General features: G+C 42.2%; 1 protein-coding gene and 1 pseudogene across 10 annotated transcripts in view; one reads left to right on the forward strand and one right to left on the reverse strand.

The window, feature by feature from the left end:
- PPP2R2B (protein phosphatase 2 regulatory subunit Bbeta) overlaps nucleotides 1-19275 on the forward strand; it is a 689017-nt gene that overhangs the window by 658346 nt on the left and 11396 nt on the right. The window lies entirely within an intron of this gene.
- On the reverse strand, nucleotides 10442-17855 carry LOC309656995 (nuclear cap-binding protein subunit 2 pseudogene; annotated as a pseudogene). The gene is made up of 2 exons: nucleotides 17772-17855; nucleotides 10442-15929 (listed from the first exon to the last, which is right to left on the reverse strand). The product of its transcript is annotated as a nuclear cap-binding protein subunit 2 pseudogene (transcript).

Genomic DNA, 19275 nt, shown 5'->3' on the forward strand with positions numbered 1-19275 from the left:
TACGGAGCGCACCCAGGGACCTGGGGACACTGCATCACGTTCCTGGAGCCCACTGGCTATAGGAACACGTAATTCCGCAGTAGGAGGTATACAACCCCATGGACACCTTTGTCGCCCACCCCCCGACAGAGAGAGGGATATCACGGAGTGAAAGACCAAATATGAGGGCTTGTAATGCTGGGCCTCACTGCTACCAGATTTCTTCATTAGGCTCCTGTCGAGACGCCCACTGCCAACTCATGTTGTCTGGACTGGAGCCATCCTTTCCTGCTGCCAGCTGGCGAGAAGATGCTCAGAGCCCTGCTTCAATCAGTATCTTTCCAGAATGACACTTCTCAAAAGGACACCTGCCCCCACTGGGCTAATAAATGATTAATCCTCACAAAGGAAGGACAGTCAGGCCCCCCATGAATAAGCCTACCTGTGGATGTGAGCCCAAGTTCAGCCTTCAGAGTGACAGGCGAGCCCTGAGCCAAACAGGTTCTTGTCTCCCCTCTCTTTAGATCACACATTCTAGCTCCTTCGTGAGAAAGGTCTAACCCAGAGCTAAGGAGCCCTTAAGACGCTGTCCTCACCCAGGGAGCACAGGTCCTTCAGGTCCCAGTCTCTCCAAGCTGTGAAATGAAGATCATTCTGTCGGGAAGCACGTGCTGTTGTTATCACTAGTGCCACCTTTCCGTGGATCCCATTCCCCGAATTAGGATTACTTGTAAATTCTGAACATATATATATGTTTTATATATATTGCATATATGTATATATTTTTTTTAATAACAGGGAGAAGTATGGAGAGTGACCAAATTAACCACTAAGAGGAAGGAAAGGATGCAGTGGGCTGAGGTGGTCAAGGAAGTCTTCCTGGAAGAGATAGTGAGCCCTGATGGTTGAATAGGAGTCAGAGAAACAGGGGAGCAGGGATAGAATGGTATTCTGGGCTGATTGTGTATCCCCCACAAATTTATGTTGATATACTAACCCCCAATGTCATGGTACTAGGAAGTAGGGCCTTTGGGAGATGATTAGGTCATGAAGGTAGAAAGAACCCTCATGAATACAACATGTGTATCCATGTGGACACAATAAGAAAATGACCCCCTGCACCCCAGAGTGGGGCCTTCACCAAAATCAGACCATGCTAGCACCCTGCTCTCAGATTTCTAGCCTGTAGAACTATGAGAAATTTCTGTTGTTCATAAGCCACCCAGTCTATGGTATTCTGTAATAGCAGCACAAACTAAGACGGGAGGGGAATGAGCATGGATCAAGCCCTAGCACATGCTAAATGCTCCATAAACATCGGGCATCATTATTGCAGCATGTAAAACAGAGATCACACACTGCAGCCCGTATGGCTTACAGGTGGCTTGTGTTTGAGCACATACTTAAAATGTTTAATTACTTACTAACATTGAAACATCAAGGTTCCTCAGAAAAATTTAGACTTTGAGATGATCTGGCAATGCTGGACCCACATTCCTGTGTGGCAGCAGGCAGCTGGAGCTGAGTGGAAACAGGGTGTGGACACTCTAGTTTGCCACAGTCCCTACCACTCCCTGTTGTGTACCCATGCATGCTTCATCTATCTTACTACCTGATTGGCCCCTGGAGTAAGGAGTTCTCTGACCTTGGTGCAAATGATGAGTCGGCCAGCCAGGTTGCAGTGGAGAATTTGAGCAGGAGAGAAGCGGGCAGAAACATTGGAGTGCTGATCCAGGGCCTGATACGATGGGCCTGGAGTGCCAGGCCAAGTGGGTGGGACCGGTGGCTATTGGCAATGGGGAGTCACTGTAGGTGTCCGAGCAGGGACATGGCATTGCTTTGGGAAGAAGAGTTACCCAGCGCACAGCAGGATCACACGCAGCCTCATGTTCTACTGCTAAATCCCGATGGTCTGTGAGCCGCCTGGCTTGCTCTGCTTTGCAGCTGCCGTGTTCTAGTTTCTCTGGACTGCGTCAGCCTGTGGGTGCAGCAGCCGCAGTGGTGGCAGCAGGAATGCTGGGAGGAGATGGTTGCTGAGCCGTGATGGCTCACGCGCTCCCTGGGAAGCAGCAAACTCGCCCTGGCCCTCTGTGGTCCGCCTGCTAGGCCAGCTGGAGAGGAGAAGCTGCTGAAAGGGAGCGGGCTCTTCAGGGACCTCTTCAGGGAGCCAGCAGCCACTGCAGCCCAGAGAAATAAGAGCAGCTTCCCAGAGATGCGGGGGGAGCCCATAAGCCCTGTTCTCTCCCTTTGTGGACAGTCTGGGGAAAGAGGAGTATTAATTTCCTATTATTACTATAACAAATGATCACACACTTAGTAAACTTAGTGACTTAAAACAGTAGAAAGTTATCATCTTACAGTTCAGAAGTCCACAGTGTGTCTCGCTGGGTCTGCAGGGCTGGGCTCTTTTGTGGAGGCTCTGTGGGAGGGTCTGCTTCTTGCCTTTTCCAGATTCTGGAGGCAGCCTTCCTTGGCTCCTGGCCCCTTCCTCCATCCTCCAAGCCAGCAATCGCCATCGAGTCCCTCTCACACTGCATCCCTCTGACTCTGACTCTCCTGCCTCCTTCTTCACTTAGAAAGGCCCTTGTCGTTACACTGGGTACCGCCAGGTAATCCAGCATAATCGCCCCACTTTAAGGTCAAGTAGTCAAAAACCTCAATTCCCCTCTGCCGTGTAACATAGTCACAGGTTCTGGGGATTAAGGTGTGGACGTCTTGGGGGGTAGGAGGTGGAAATGAGCAACTTTTCTTCCTTTAAGGAAGAAAAAAAAAGCCTCCAGCCATGATAAGTAAGTAAGTAAGTGGGCCCACTCCTTGTTGAAGGAAGTGCCAGAGAGCACAGGACCTTTTCTGTCTAGCTCCCTCTTGTAACCCCAATACCTGTCAGAGCGCCTCACACGTACCGGGCAGTCAGTACACATTGGTTGAAGAGTGTGTGACACTAATAATATTTGTTAACTTCCGATCATGTGCTGGACACCGTGCTAGGTGGATTCTTACAACCGTGCAAAAATGGGAACAGACGTCTGCGTTTTCAAGGCAATGAAGCTGAATCTTAGGAACGAAAACTTGACAAACACAATCGAGCCTGTAAGTGGTGGGGCACGGGTTCCAGCCGAATATGTCTGACTCCGAAGTCCATTAACGTCTCCTGTACCAGCCGGATGGACACGCCTTAGTCAATCTCAGTAAATCTTCCTAAGCGATGATCTCATGCTCCAGCTTCGCACATGCGCTCTCGTGATGCTAGTCCCAGGGTCCCAGTGTCCCCCCCAGAATGTATTTATCACCCCAGGCATTTAGGCATGCTGATTGCCCTGTCTAGCATAGGAAGCACCCCTGAGACCGCCCCCCGCCAAACACAGTGATCAGGAGTCAGTAAACGGTGGTCTGCAGGCCACCTCTGGCCCACCACCTGTTTTGACACAACTCCAGCAAAGAATAAGGTTTTTACACTTTTAAATGGTTGAGCAAAAATCAAAAAAAGAGTACTGTTTCATGACACATAAAAACTAGATGACATTGACATTTCAGTGTCTACAGGTAGAGCTTTACTGGAATAGATGCTCATCTGTTTACGTATTGTCTGTGCTGCTTTCACGCTACAAAGGCAGAATTGAGTAGTTGCAACAGGGACCAAACGGCCCTCAAAGCCTAAAATATTTGCTCTCTGGCTCTTTACAGGAGAAGTTTGCCAACCTCTGGTCTATCTAGAGCTTACTGGTCATTCAAGGTTCAGCTTGTTGTTAAGCCTTCCCCAGTCAGAGCAGCCCAGATCACACCACACCAGATTGTCTCATCATTTCTGTCCCCTGTGAATTTTTGGTCCATTTTTTTCTGTCTGGAAAAAAAACAAAAAAACAAAAAATTTTTGACTCATTCTATCTTCACTTTGAATGATTACTTTTTTTTTTTTTTAAAGAATTTCACTTTTTATTTATTTATTTTTTGGCTGTGTTGGGTCTTCGTTTCTGTGTGAGGGCTTTCTCCAGTTGCGGCAAGCGGGGGCCACTCTTCATCGCGGTGCGCAGGCCTCTCTATCGCGGCCTCTCTTGTTGCAGAGCACAGGCTCCAGAAGCGCAGGCTCAGTAGTTGTGGCTCACGGGCCCAGCTGCTCCGCGACCTGTAGGATCTTCCCAGACCGGGGCTCGAACCTGTGTCCCCTGCATTGGCAGGCAGATTCTCAACCACTGCGCCACCAGGGAAGCCCTGATTACTTATTACAAGAGACAATATCGGGCTTCCCTGGTGGCGCAGTGGTTAAGAATCCACCTGCCAATGCAAGGGACACGGGTTTGAGCCCTGGTCTGGGAAGATCCCACATGCTGCGGAACAGCTAAGCCCGTGCACCACAGCTACTGAGCCTGTGCTCTAGAGCCTGAGAGCCACAAGTACTGAGCCACGTGCCACAACTACTGATGTCCGCACAGTAGTAGCCCGTGCTCCGCAGCAAGAGAAGCCACTGCAATGAGAAGCCTGTGCACTGCAATGAAGAGTAGCCCCCCTCACCGCAGCTAGAGAAAGCCCGCACGCCGCAATGAAGACCCAATGCAGCCAAAAATAAATAAATAATAAAATAAAATAAAAATAAAAGAGATGATATTTATAAATTATAATACATGCAGAAATATTGTGAAAACGGTTATACAAAAGCCAGGGACCAGTGTAACCTCTTCTAGATGAATTGCTCCTGCTTCATCACGCTATGCATTGTGTTGCTACGGTGTTCACTGTTGAACAGTTATTTGTAGAATTAATGAAGGGCTGTATGAAAAGCAAATTGCAAAGGTAGAGCCAAGCTTCGTTGTTTCCCTGTTCCGAATCCTCTGAGTCTTCATCTGATCTAAGTTCCAGTCTCCAGCCCATGTCTGGAGACTATGTCATTAGGCCCATGGTAGTACAATAGCCACTAATTAAATCTTAAACTTCTCTCACTGTCCTCAGCTGGATAAAGGCCAGCATTATTGGTCCATGGGCATTCTTACCCTCCGTGGGAAAATTGTTGGCTGTTTCTCTCACTGGACAGAATTACTGAATGTGTCTTCTGTAGAGTAGAAATTACTGGCTGCATCTCAATCGGCGAGCCTTTCCTCTCCAGGGGCAAAACTGTTGCCTGCATATATCTCTGAAGGAAAATTGCCATCTGCCTTACTCTGTAGGAAAATTGCCAGTTGTGTCCCCATTATGGGGAAATTGTCAACCATGTCTCCAAACTGAAAAGCATGCCAGCTGTGCTTCTGCATAGCAAAAATGTCAGCAGAAGTCGGCGATTTAAAACCCTGTGCGTGATTCTGAGTCTGTTCCTTTTTCATCCCCCTCCCTGGTTTCCTTTACTCTCCCTCTCATCTGCCTGAGCCATCAGAGCCAGGGTGGTGGTGACATTGTTCAGCACCGAATGAGAGACGCGTGTACCGAGGAAGGTGTATTACAACTGATGGTCCAGAGACAAACTGCTGTGTGTCTGTGTGATGGCCCAGATAGAAAGCAATTTAACAACTGGTAGCCCTTAAGATCTGAGCCCAGTGGAAAAACACATCAGGCTTTTGGACTCACTGTACAGCAAGCTTGCCTTACGCAGCGCCCACTTCTGCGTTGTTGCTGCCTCCCCTGTTATTCTGGGTACACGCCCTATGCTAAGTGCTTGACGTGAAAGATCTCATCTGTCCCACAACCACCCTAGAAGGTAGAGACGCCTCTTATGTCCATTTGACGGATAAGGAAAATGTAGCTTGGAAGGAGTCAAGCCACCTGTCCAAGGCTTCATAACTTATAAGCAGCAGAGCGGGATTTCTACCCAGGCCTGCTGAACTTGGAACCACCTGTGTGCTTAGCCCCCCATACTGAATGGGATGGAGGCCTTGGGTCCCCCTCCTGACCCTCCATCTTGGACCTGAGTTCCTGTGCAGTGTCCAGTGTGAAGTCCAGAGGAAGGAGCCCACCCAAGGTCAGGCTTTACCTGTGGTTTCCCTACTTTCTTTCTTCTGCTGTCCCAGACTCCACACCCAGCACACTGCATACTTCCTTTCTGCTTTTGCCCCACTTGTAATAAATGTAGTTTTAGCTTTAGCTTCTCTAAAGTCAGCAGTTTTCTTCTTAACTCTTCCTCTCTCTTGTGATTTCAACTCTTTCCCATGAGTTTCCGAGACCTCATTCATGTAGCCAGTCATCTGAACTGTCTCAGGTGAATAGCCCTGTGCCAGGCACCACGAAGGATAACATCAAACACAAGATACTTTCAGCTCCGTGGAGAGGTATTCATGTCTGTACATGTTAGCACACAAAACATTGTCTGTACAGGACACCTAATATAGCCTATAGGATTTGAGAGGAAGTGTCAGTAGTACTGTAACCCAAAATGTATTCTGGGGAACTCCGTTCTAGAGAGACGCTGTCTAGAGAGACGCTGGCTGCAAGTGATTTTCTAAAAAAAATAAAATGGAATAGGGAAGAGGGTGGTGGTGTGATCCAATAAGATCTGAAACCAGGATTAAGGCAGTGGTTCTCAACCAGGGGCAACCATGCCCCGCTGAGGGACATTTGGCAATACCTGGAGCCATTTTTGGTTGTCCCCGTTGGGTCATGGGGCTTAGTGAGCTGAGGTCAGGGATACTGCTAAACATCCTACAATGTCGCAGACTTTCTGGCCCTGAATTCAGTACTGCAAAGGTTGAGAAACCTGGATTCCTAGATAAAGAATTTTTGTTGTTGCTTACCTGCAGGACTTCTCAGCACTTTTCATAGGCTAATTGCATTATCAGCCCCCAAAATTGAGTAGGACTTTCCAAAGCTCAGTTGACCTCAGAATCTGGAATCCCTGACGTGTTCCTGAGTGTTCTGCTGAAGTCACTGTGGGAAGGCTAGCCTAGAGTAATGAGCATTAGTAGAGGAAGCTGACATTGCTTTTTAGCAGTTGTACTATGATGTACCGTGTGTGTTTGTGTGTTTCTGCTTGGAGATTGTAGTGCTTTTAAAATAGTGTCCAGATAACTCATTAGTTTTGAAAATTATCCCTTTTGTTTTGAAATATACTTTCTATTCTTTTCTCTTTTTTCTTGCATTTGGTAGCTCCAATTATATGTATAATTAACCTTTATCAATATATTCCCTGTGTCTCTGAAATCTTTTTATACTTTCTATTCTTTAGTCTGTTCTTTTGAGGGAGATACATTCTCCACATATTCTAGTTCACTCATTCTCTCTTTAGTTGCTAAATGCATTTATTGTGTCCTAATTGCCCTTGTTTCATTATTATTTCCGTTTGGTTCTTTTTAATATATTTTCTAATTATCTGTGAAAATTCTTAATTGGGCATTTTATTTGTTGAAATTATGAAACACTTGTTTTAAAATGTGTATGTGATGTGTCCATTATCCGTCTTTACTTGCTGTTTTATTCTCTGTGAAGTTAGTTGTGTCTAGTTTCCCTGGTAGAGTATATCATTAATAAAAAACTGACAATTTTTTTTTTTTAAACTTGTAGTTGAAATACAAGACCAGTGGGATTCGTAGATCTCTTATTATCTAAGAGCTGGGAGGGACCTGGTTGGCAATCCTACCTCCTTCATATTATAGACAAGGAAACAGGGCCAGAGAGTTGATGGTTGCCCAGTCATTCAAATGAGAGGCAGTAGGGCAGAGGTTAAGAGCATAGGCTAGAAGCAGACTGAGTTCAAATCCTGACTGTGCGTCCTAATAGCTATAGAACCTCAGTGCCTGAGTTGACTGATTGTACTGATTTGTGGAAGAGGAAAAGAGTATCTGTGAATATCAAATGAGTTATAATACATGTAAAGCACACGGCGCAAGTGCTCAACAGATAGTAGGTGTTACTAAGAGCTGGCTCATTTGTGTTTAGCCAAGACTCCAACCCAGCACCCCTGACTCCCAGTCTGATGTTCTTTCCAGTATCCCTTGATGGGCACAGGAAGAGGTAACAAGGAGCAGAGGCATAGAAGTGGGAACGCACAGGTATATCTAAACGATGAGGGAGCCCACTTTGACTTGATTGTTTAAACAGAAATGATACTGACAGAGCAAGGAAAGGCAGGTTGTGGAGGCAGGGTAACAGGCAGACAGGTGGTCAGTAGAAAGCCCACCTCTACTATTCACTACCTGCATGATCCTGGGCAAGCTACTCAGCCTCTCCTGGTCTGTCTCATCTATAAATAAGGACAGTGAGAGTACCTTCCTCATAAATTTGAGCATTCAATGGGATAATTTATGCAAAGCAGGAGGACCAAGAAAGGGTAGCAGACGTCATGATCATCACTGTTAATGTTGTTACTGGGGTCTCCAAGACACAAGCTCCCTGTTGGTGAATCTGACACATCCCCCATGAGTAAGTCTGTGCTATTAGGATTCTCTTCAAGGCTGCTTCCTCTCTCTACCATGGTTCTCTTCATTTCTTCTCTTGATGTCTTTATTTTCTAGAAACTGGTAGAAAACTGCAGATCAGCAGGATTTCTAATGCCAAGTCAAGGGTCTTTAGGAGAAATACCAGTTCTGATTTGTCTCAAGATGTGTCACTCAAGCGCTGGATACTATTGTACCACCTATTCAGTAAATTACACGGAACACAGTGACGTTCTATTTGCATTCCACTAGCTGGTTCCCCAGCACCCTTATTCCCCTCTGGGAAAGCAGCAAAATCTCACCTTTTCACATCTGCAATGAAAATTGTGTAATTGTTTAATGTTTGTCTCTTCCTGTAGCCTGTGAATTCCATGAGGGTAGGACGGGGTCTGTGTTGTTCCTCGTGTCCTTGGCATATAGCACGGGACCTGGCATGTATCACCCGACAAATACTTTTCATGTTCTAGGTGACGTACAAAGTGTAGTGCATGTGTGTGCATGCACATAAAAGACACTTAAATAGCTGATAAATGATTGCTCAGCCTGAATTGGTGAAAACCTTGAATTACAGATGACTTGTATTATTTTCACACTTTTCAAGGACTTGAACAAATTTGAGGTGAGTAGAGTATCGCTTAGATAATTAAACAGATCATGAAAGGAACCTAATAGGTAGGTATAATCTTCATGTAAAAATTTAAATGGATTCTCAGTATTCATTCATTTAACATATTTACTGAGCACCTCCTATGTTCCAGGGGAGACAGCAGAACAAAACAGACAAAAACCCCTACCCTCATAGAGCTTGTATTCTATTAGGAAAGACAAATAATACATATTAAATGACAGTGCACATAAACTGGGGGAGAGGGACAGAGGGACAGAGGGAGGAAAGGCTGACTCATTGCAGACAGGCCACAGGGATTAGAATCCAGGGCTGAGAGATGACCTAATGGCCTGGGCTTCTTGTGGTGTGTTGATAGGGTCATTCAAAGTCCTGGGGGCCCCAACCTACACTTGCTAATGATGAGGTAAGGCTTGAACTCATGAGCCCTTGGTACAGAAGCTGTGCTCTTAAGTGTTTGAAATGGATTCATTCTCTTAAGGACTTGGGCTGTGTAAACAGGCTAGAGCAGGACTAAGAGCCTTAAGAGCACTTCCACTAACTTTCATCTAATTAATGCACAATAAAAAATACTTAGTGCAATAACTAGGAAAAAGAAAGAGCCTTCCAGCTTTATAGTTCCATGATGCTATGTAGATTCTACCCTGGTGTTTTCTTACAGCTCCTGAAATAAGGTCTTGTAGATGGTACAAGGCAGAATTGCATCATGATTAAGAACAGAGACTTTGAAGTTAGATAGACCCAAGTTCAAAATTCAGCTCTTCCTCGGTTGAGCTACTTGATCTTGCTGTGTTGTCCTTGGACAGGTTGCAAACCCTCTCTGTACCTTAGTTTTCCACATCTATAAAATAAGAAATCATGGTTCCCACTTCATAGGATTGTTGTAAGGATTAAATGAGATAAAATATGCAAAGCATAGGGCCTGGAACATAATAAGCTTCCCATAAACAGTAATTATTCACACCATTAAATATTGTTGCTGAATGAATGAAAGGAATTCATGGAGTTGATATTAAGAATTGGATAAGCATAAACATGTAATGAATTACAAAGTGCTGTGCTGGTGGGTATGTTATCTATATCCTGGCTTCTACATTCTACATAAATAATTAGCGATGCATGGCTTGATTAAAAATTTTCTTTCATTTCACCTCCATTTTCTGGGGCTGTCACTTTAAGGCTTTACAGTGTTGCTACACTGGCCTGCTGGTATGCCAAACATTTGGAGAACAGAGTCCTAGGTATAACCTTGTAAATATTCTTTACTTCATTTAAATATCCCCAGGTTCTGTAGTCCTCAGTCCCAAATTCTCGAGTCTTTTAATTGAAGTATAGTTAATTTACAATGTTGTGTTAGTTTCAGGTGTACAGCAAAGTGATTCAGTTCTACATATATATTATTTTTCATATTCTTTTCCATGATAGTTTATTCCAGGATATTGAATATAGTTCCGTGTGCTATACAGTAGGACCTTGTCATTTATCTTTTTTTTTTTTAATTATTTATTTATTTATTCATTTATGGCTGTGTTGGGTCTTCATTTCTGTGTGAGGGCTTTCTCTAGTTGCGGCAAGCGGGGGCCACTCTTCATCGCGGTGCGCGGGCCTCTCACTATCGTGGCTTCTCTTGTTGCGGAGCACAGGCTCCAGACGCGCAGGCTCAGTAGTTGTGGCTCACGGGCCTAGTTGCTCCGTGGCATGTGGGATCTTCCCAGACCAGGAATTGAACCCGTGTCCCCTGCATTGGCAGGCAGATTCTCAACCACTGCGCCACCAGGGAAGCCCTCATTTATCTTTTATATAGTTTGTATCTGCTAATCCCAAACTCCTAATTTATCCCTCCACACCAAGAATCTTAGTAAATGAAATATGATTGGCTAATACGGAACCAATGCATGCTTTTCATGATAAAAATAGCGACTGACATTTATTGAGAACCTGCTATGTGCCAAGCAACATGCATGTCCACTCTGCAGCTGGGAAAATGGAATCTCAGAGTAGTAAATAAAATGTGGACAGCGAGTAAATGACAGAGGCAGGAATTGACTGCCTCCAGAGTGTAGTTTCCAGAGCCCTTCCCACTTACTGCCTCAAGCTGGCCTTGCAGATGCACTGGGTAGGGGGTGACCAAGCCTCAGGGCCCCCATTCCTCTCTCTATGGGGATGTTTGTTTGGGGCATGCGTGGAGTTTCTAAGTCCCCAGTCCTAATGAGATTACGTTGAATAGAAACTAAGGTGAAAATCTAGTTCTCAATTCTGAGGATACCAATCAGAGCCCAGGGGCCTTCATTAGTGCTCCATCGAAGTCCAAGGGAAACAGGCACAGACTGAGACAAGGGGTCAGAGACTGTATTGACTTCATGTTTTTCTGTTTCAATAGGTTTTTTACTTCTCAAGTTCCATTCTGATTGATCAGTTTTTTTGTTGTTCTTTTAAATGGTTCTGTGAAAATTCGTATTTTGGTTTGACTTATGGTTTAATTCAGCAAGGTTTGAAAGACAACTCATTATATTAGATTATATTAGATTTTCCACAAAGAATTTGGGTTTTTAAAAATTTTTTATTTTATATTGAGGTATAGTTGATTAACAATGTTGTGTTAGTTTCACGTGTACAGCAAAGTGATTGTTATACATATACATGTATCTATTCTTTTTCAAATCCTTTTCCCATTTAGGTTATTACATAATATTGAGCAGAGTTCCCTGTGTTACCCAGTAGGTCCTTGTTGGTTATCTATTTTAAATATAGTAGAGTGTATATGTTGATCCCAAACTCTCAATTTATCCTTCCCCTTCCTTTCCCCTTTGGTAACCATAAGTTTGTTTTCTATGTCTGTGAGTCTGTATCTCTTTTGTAAATAAGTTCATTTGTATCATATTTTAGATTCCACATATAAGTGATATCCTATGATATTTGTTTTTCTCTGACTGACTCCACTTAGCATGATAATCTCTAGGTCCATCCATGTTGCTGCAAATGGCATTATTTCATTCTTTTTTAGGCTTATTGATACTCCATCATATATATGTACTACATCTTCTTTATCCATTCATCATCGACAGATGATGGACATTTAGGCTGCTTCCATGTCTTGATTATTGTAAACAGCACTTTTTTGTGGTATCTTTGTCTGGTTTTGGTATCAGGGTGATGGTGACCTCATAGAATGAGCTTGGGAGTGTTCCTTCCTCTGCAGTTTTTTGGAAGAGTCTCAGAAGGATAGGTGTTAACTCTTCTCTAAATGTTAGATGGAATTTTCCTGTATGGAATTTTCCTGTGAAGCCATCTGGTCCTGGACTTTGTTGGAAGTTTTTAAATCACAGGTTCAATTTCATTACTTGTGACTGATCTATTCATATTTTCTATTTCTTCCTGGTCCAGTCTTGGGAGATTGTACCTTTCTAAGAATTTGTCCATTTCTTTAGGTTGACCATTTTATTGGCATAGAGTCTCTTATGATGCTTTGTATTTCTGCGGTATCCATTGTAACTTCTCCTTTTTCATTTCTAACTTTATTGATTTGAGCCCTCTCCCTTTTTTTCTTGATGAATCTGGCTAAAGGTTTATCAATTTTGTTTATCTTCTCAGAGAACCAGCTTTTAGTTTTATTGATCTTTGCTATTGTTTTCTTTGTTTCTTTTTCATTTATTTCTGCTCTGACCTTTATGATTTCTTTCCTTCTGCTAACTTTGGGTTTTGTTTGTTCTTCTTTCTCTAGTCCCTTTAGGTGTAAGTTTAGGTTGTTTATTTGAGATTTTTCTTGTTTCCTGAGGTAAGATTGTATTGCTATAAACTTCCCTCCTAGAACTGCTTTTACTGCATCCTATGGGTTTTGGATCATTGTGCTTTCATTTGTCTCTAGGTATTTTTTTATTTCTTCTTTGATTTCTTCAGTGATCTATTGGTTGTAAGTAGCATATTGTTTAGTCCCCATGTGTTTGTGATTTTTACAGTTTTTTTTCTTATAATTGATTTCTAGCCTTATAGTGTTGTGGTCAAAAAAGATGCTTGATATGATTTCAATTTTCTTAAATTTACTGAGGCTTGATTTGTGACCCAAGATGTGATCTATCCTGGAGAATGTTCCGTACGCACTTGAGAAGAAAGTGTAATCTGCTGTTTTTGGATGGAATGTCCTAAAAATATCAGTTAAATCTATCTGGTCTATTGTGTCATTTAAAGCTTGTGTTTCCTTATTAATTTTCTGTTTGGATGATCTGTCCATTGGTATAAGTGAGGTGTTAAAGTCCCCCACTATTATTGTGTTACTGTCGATTTCCTCTTTTATAGCTGTTAGCATTTGCCTTATGTATTGAGGTGATCCTATGGTGGGTGCATATATATTTATAATTGTTATATCTTCTTCTTGGATTGATCCCTTGATCATTATGTAGTGTCCTTCCTTGTCTCTTGTAACATTCTTTACTTTAAAGTCTATTTTATCTGATATGAGTATAGCTACTCCAGCTTTCTTTTGATTTCCATTTGCATGGAATATCTTTTTCCATCCCCTCACTTTCAGTCTGTACGAGTCCCTAGGTCTGAAGTGGGTCTCTTGTAGACAGCATATATATGGGTCTTGTTTTTGTATCCATTCAGCCAGTCCATGTCTTTTGGTTCGGGCACTTAATCCATTTACATGTTAGGTAATTATCAATATGTGTGTTCTTATTGCCATTTTGTTAATTGTTTGGGATTTGTTTACGTAGGTCTTTTTTTCTCCCTTTCCTCTTTTGTTCTTTCTCTTGTGATTTTTTTTTTTTATAAGTTGGTCCAATTTTATTGAAATTTGTTACAGAAGACAGTTCAAATAGGAACCACTGTCTGTGGTTTTAAGGCCTATAGAAATCTGAGTTACATTTTACTGCAAAATATAAAATACATTAATTCAAACTACAGTGTAAAAAGATTTTATTAATAATGAATGAATTGTATGTCCTCATTAAATTAGATATCTGCAAATGTTTTCCTAAATAGTTACAGCTAATTTAGAGATATCTTTTAAAGTTCAAATAGCTAGTTTAAATTTGAGAAAACATACACTTACTGTAACATGAAAGATGTTCACATTGAGATACTTCAGCCCCAACTTCACAAACTACTGGAAATTAAGGGATACTTTGTTGCTAGAGGAAAAAATATCACTTACATCAGGGAAAATTATACTATACTACCAGTTTAAAATAAGCAATAGTTCACATAATATTAGAGAAATTCTCTCTTGCCTTACAAATGCAAAATAAATCCTCCAGACTCCCTTCTCTGTAGAGACCACCAGCTCACTATCCAGGCTCTGAAACTTAGCACAGTTAGGGAAAAAACAAGACAGACTTCAGTATGAGAAGGAGCCAAAACATTTCCTGAGGGAAGCATTTCTGATTTTGTTTTTGTTAAGCATTCTCTTGATCTTTAAGCTCTTTTTTTAAAAACAAAACAAAACAAACAAAAAAAACCCCACTCAATTCCCAAGATCAGTTTGAAAATGAAAAAAATAGATCTGATGGCTCTCACAGCAACCTTATCATGTCAAGGCAATTTAACTCACATCTCCTGATACTTCCTCCCCATTTCCTACTGACAGCGTCCCCCCCTTGCCCTTAGAGTAGTTGAGGTTCCCTGTAATACAGACCCTTGGTCTTTTTAGTGTTAGCTAAAACACATATTTTGAAAAATGTGTTTAGTAAATACCCTTCAAGTCCTGACCTAATTTCCTGATATATAAAGCACATAAGAGGTGGTGTCCCCTGCGACTGTCTAATGCTTACCAACTATTTAAGAAGTTCCCTTGACTCTTTAAGTTTGCCTTTAGAGATTAAAATTCAACATAGAAAAACAATCAGTTATCAAACATCTATCCCTAATTTAGAGTAAAGCTACATTACATAGCAAAACTCCACTTATTAAACTCTATCTCATGCAAACTTAAAATTTTAAAAATAGTAATTCCAGGCCCCAAGGTGGACCATGAACCTACTTAGATGCAAACATGGTAAACACTTAAAAATTTTTTTTTCAAATCTTCCTAAAAGAAGTGTGTTTTTGCTGATCAACATTATACATGAAGTCTGTTGCTAAGGAACACAATTTTTGACCTGGTAACAGAAATCATTCTGGTAATCTGACACACGACCAAGATGCTAAGACTATAGAATTAACGGCATTCTTTTGGATTCTGTCCTTTAATAATTTTTAAGTGGGAGACCATGAAGAGGCTTCCAGCTCAGTAGAGACATTGATTAAAGCTTGGTAAAAATGGGCAGGTTTGCAGACCTTGGGTAACGCACGTCAAATTCAATAGGCCAAAGGAGTGAGTTTTTCATGATGGGGCTCTCACCACTCACAGGGTTTGGGCCAGTTTTCCATAGCCTCCTCTCCCAGCATCCTAGTCCTGACAATACTCATCTCATACATGGCCTCCAGAACGCCCACGGCCATACTGCCTGCCCTCCTTAAAGCCTACGTCCCAGTCTGTGCGAATGATCCGGTCATCCGGACGTGTTCCATTTATGTACCACATGGCATTTTCTGTATCTGCTCTTGAATAGTGTTCCACAAAGGAGAACCCACGTGCTGTTTTCTTCATTTTATCCAGGCCCGTGATGATTTTCTTTATGTCACCACTTTTGCTGAAGAGTTCATAGATTTGTTCTTCAGTTGTATAAGAGGAAAGATTTCCAACATACGGTGTACAGCTTTCCTTCAGTAATTAATTTTTCCTGTTCTTCACTGTCACCCTGGAAGTGCTGGTCCCAGTACTGGCTCAGCTTGACGTAGGAGTCGCTGCACAGCGCCTTCAGGAGGCCACCCGACCTAGTGCACAATGTAGCCAAGGACGCCGCCACTGTGAGAATCTTCTCTTGTGATTTGATGACTAACTTTAGTGTTGTGCTTGGATTCCTTTTTTCTTTTTTGTGTGTGTATCTATTGTAGATTTTTGGTTTGTAGTTACCATAAGGTTTTGATATAGCAGTCTATATTTAAACAAGATTGTTTTAAGATGCTGGTCTTTTAATTTCAAATGCATTTCCAATATCCTGCATTTGTACTCTCCTCTTCTCATGATTGCTGGTTTTGATATCACATTTGTGTGTGGATGATTTCCTACCTTAACCAGTGAGCTTTTCCATTTGTAATTTTGTTGTTTCTACTTGTGGCCTTTTCTTTTCTACCTAGAGAAGTTCCGTTAGCATTTGTTGCAAAGCTAGTCTGGTGGTGCTGAATTCTCTTAGCTTTTGCTTGTCTGTAAAGCTTTTGATTTCTCTGTCGAATCTGAATGAAAGCCTTGCTGGGTAGAGTATTCTTGGTTGTAGGTTCTTCCCTTTCATCACTTTAAATATATCGTGCCACTCCCTTGTGGCCTGAAGAGTTTCTGCTGAGAAGTCAGCTGATAACCTTATGGGAGTTCCCTTGTATGTTATTTGTTGCTTTTAATATTTTTTCTTTGCCTTTAATTTTTGTCAATTTGATTACTATGTGCCTCGGGCTTGTTCTTCTTGAGTTTATCCTGCCTGGGATTCTCTGCACTTCCTGGACTTGCGTGACTGTTTCCTTCCCCATGTTAGGGAAGTTTTCAGCTATTATCTCTTCAAATATTTTCTCAGGTCCTTTCTCTCTCTCTTTTCCTTCTGGGACCCCTATAACGTGAATGTTGGGGTGTTTAATGTTGTCCCAGAGGTCTCTCAGACTGTCTTTATTTCTTTTCATTCTTTTTTCTTTATTCTCTTCTATGCCAGTGATTTCCACCATTCTGTCTTCCAGCTCACTTATCCATTCTTCTGCCTCACTTATTCTGCTATTTATTCCTTCTAGTGTATTTTTTATTTCAGTTATTGTATTGTTCATCTCTGTTTGCTTGTTCTTTAGTTCTCCTAGGTCTTTGTTAAACAAACATCTCTTGTATCTTTTCGACATGTGCCTCCATTCTTTTTCTGAAATCTTGGATCATCTTTACTATCATTGCTCTAAAGTCTTTTCCAGGTAAGTTGTCCATTTCCACTTCATTTAGTTGTTCTTGTAGGTTTTTATCTTGGTCCTTTGTCTGGAACATAATCCTCTGCTGTCTCACTTTGTCTAACTTTCTGTGATTGCAGTTTCTTTTCCACAGGCTGCAGGGCTGTGGTTCTTATTGCTTCTGCTGTCTGCCCCCTGGTGGATGAGGCTGTCTAAGAGGCTTGTGCAGGTTTCCTGGTGCAGGTCCCTCTGGTGGGCAGAGCCATGTCAGGGGGTGTGTTTAGCAAGCAGCTGTGTGCTCAGGAAGACTTTAAGCTGCCTGTCTGCTGATGGGTGTGGCTGTGTTCCTGCCCTGTTGGTTGCTTGGCATGAGGCATCCCAGCACTGGAGCCTACAGGCTGTTGGGTGGGGCCAGGTCTTGGTGAGAAAATGGTGGCCTCTGGGAGGGCTCACACCGATGAGTACTCCCCAGAACCACCATTGCCAGTGTCTTTGTCTCTGCAGTGAGCCACAGCTGCCCCCCACCTCTGCAGGAGACCCTCCAATACTAGCAGGTAAGTCTGGCTTAGGCTTTTATGAAGCCACTGCTTTTTTCCCTGGGTCCTGGTGCACACAAGAGTGGGGTTTCTGTGCCCTCCAAGAGGGGAGTTTCTGTTTCCCCCAGTCCTGTGGAATTCCTGTGGTCAAACCCTGCTGACCCTCAAAGCCAGATTCTTTGCGGCTTCTCCTCCTGTTGCCAGACCCCCAGGCTGGGGAGGTTGATGTGGGGCTCAGAACTTTCACTCCTGTGGCAGAATTTCTATAGTAAAATTATTTTCCAGTTTGTGGGTCACCCACCCAGCAGGTATGGAGTTTGATCTTACCGTGGTTGTGCTCTTCCTGCCGTCTTGTTGTGGCTTCTTCTTTGTCTTCAGATGTAGGATATCTTTTTTGATAGGTTCCAGCATTTTTTGGTTGATGATTGTTCTGCAGTTAGTTGTGATCTTGGTGTTTTTGTGAGAACAGATGAGCTCACATCCTTCTTCTCTACCATCTTGTCTCTGCCTGTAGATTTTCTACATAGAATTTGATAATGACTCTGTGAGTGTGTTGAATGGGCAGGAAAGAGGAAGCCTTGGGGGATGACTTACTCAGTAACCTGAAGACAGATGTTTGGTTCAGCCTAAAATTGTAATAGAAACGCTTATTAAGTGGAACCATACTCAGTTGCCATTATCGTAGGTCAAAAATAATCAAATGTAGGCAGATATGTATAGCTCAACATCATACATGCTAATCACCCAGAAGGCAAAGATTTCATTAATTTATCTGGCTTTGGTTCCAATCAAGCAACAAATATTTATTGAACAGATATGATGTGCAAGAGTCTCAGTTCAAAGATAAGAAAAAACAAAATCCTGCCTTCAAGAATCTTACATTCCTAGTTGAGATAAGCCATGGATTGTTAAATGCTAATGTGAGAAATGATGCTTTCATTGGGAGAGTACCTGAGCAAATGCTAAGTGAACAGGCCAGACCAAGTGTGATGGGGTTTCAGAGAAAAGAAAAGATCATTTGGGACTAAAATAACATGTAAAAGATGAGACATATGAATCAAGCAAAATATGACACAATGAAGGAGGAATGATCAGGCAGGGCATAAAAGTGGGAAACATCAAGATGTATTTTGCACATCCAATTTGAACCAGAGAAGTTCAAAAACAAGGTTAGAAAGATGAATTAAGGCAGCTTACAATAAGCTTCAGTGTCTTTTATTCCTGTAAGTGCTTTTTATTCCTGTGAGTGGAAATCAGCTGAATCTGTTGAATGAAATAATAAGCAGCTAGATACCAGAGCAAATGGAAAATATACACAAAAGACATTGTAGCCAGAGTTTACCTATGCAACTGAGGCACAGAAAAGTTAAGTAACTTGCCCAAGGTCACACAACTAGTCAATGGTAGTCTGACCTTAAGCCCAAGGCAGTCTGGCAGCAAAGTCCCACTATTAAGCACCATGATCCAAGAGATATGTATACACAGGTCCACACAAAAACTTGTGTTTATTCATAGCAGCATTATTCATAATAGCCAAAAAGTAGAAACAACCCAAATGCCCATCAACTGATGAATGGATAAACAAAATGTAATATAGCCATACAATGGAATATTATTCAGCCATAAAAAGGAATGAATCATGCCACAACATGGATGAACCTTGAAAACATTACACTAAGGGAAGGAAGCCAGTCACCAAAAAAGAATATATATATATATACATATATATATAGAGAGAGAGAGAGAGAGAATTATTCCATTTGTGTGACATTTCTAGAATAGGCAATTTCATAAAACAAGAAAATAGATTAGTGGTTGCCTAGGGCTGCAG

The sequence above is a fragment of the Balaenoptera physalus genome, assembly GCF_965194825.1.
Source record: "Balaenoptera physalus genome assembly, chromosome: 3".
Taxonomy (NCBI): domain Eukaryota; kingdom Metazoa; phylum Chordata; class Mammalia; order Artiodactyla; family Balaenopteridae; genus Balaenoptera; species Balaenoptera physalus.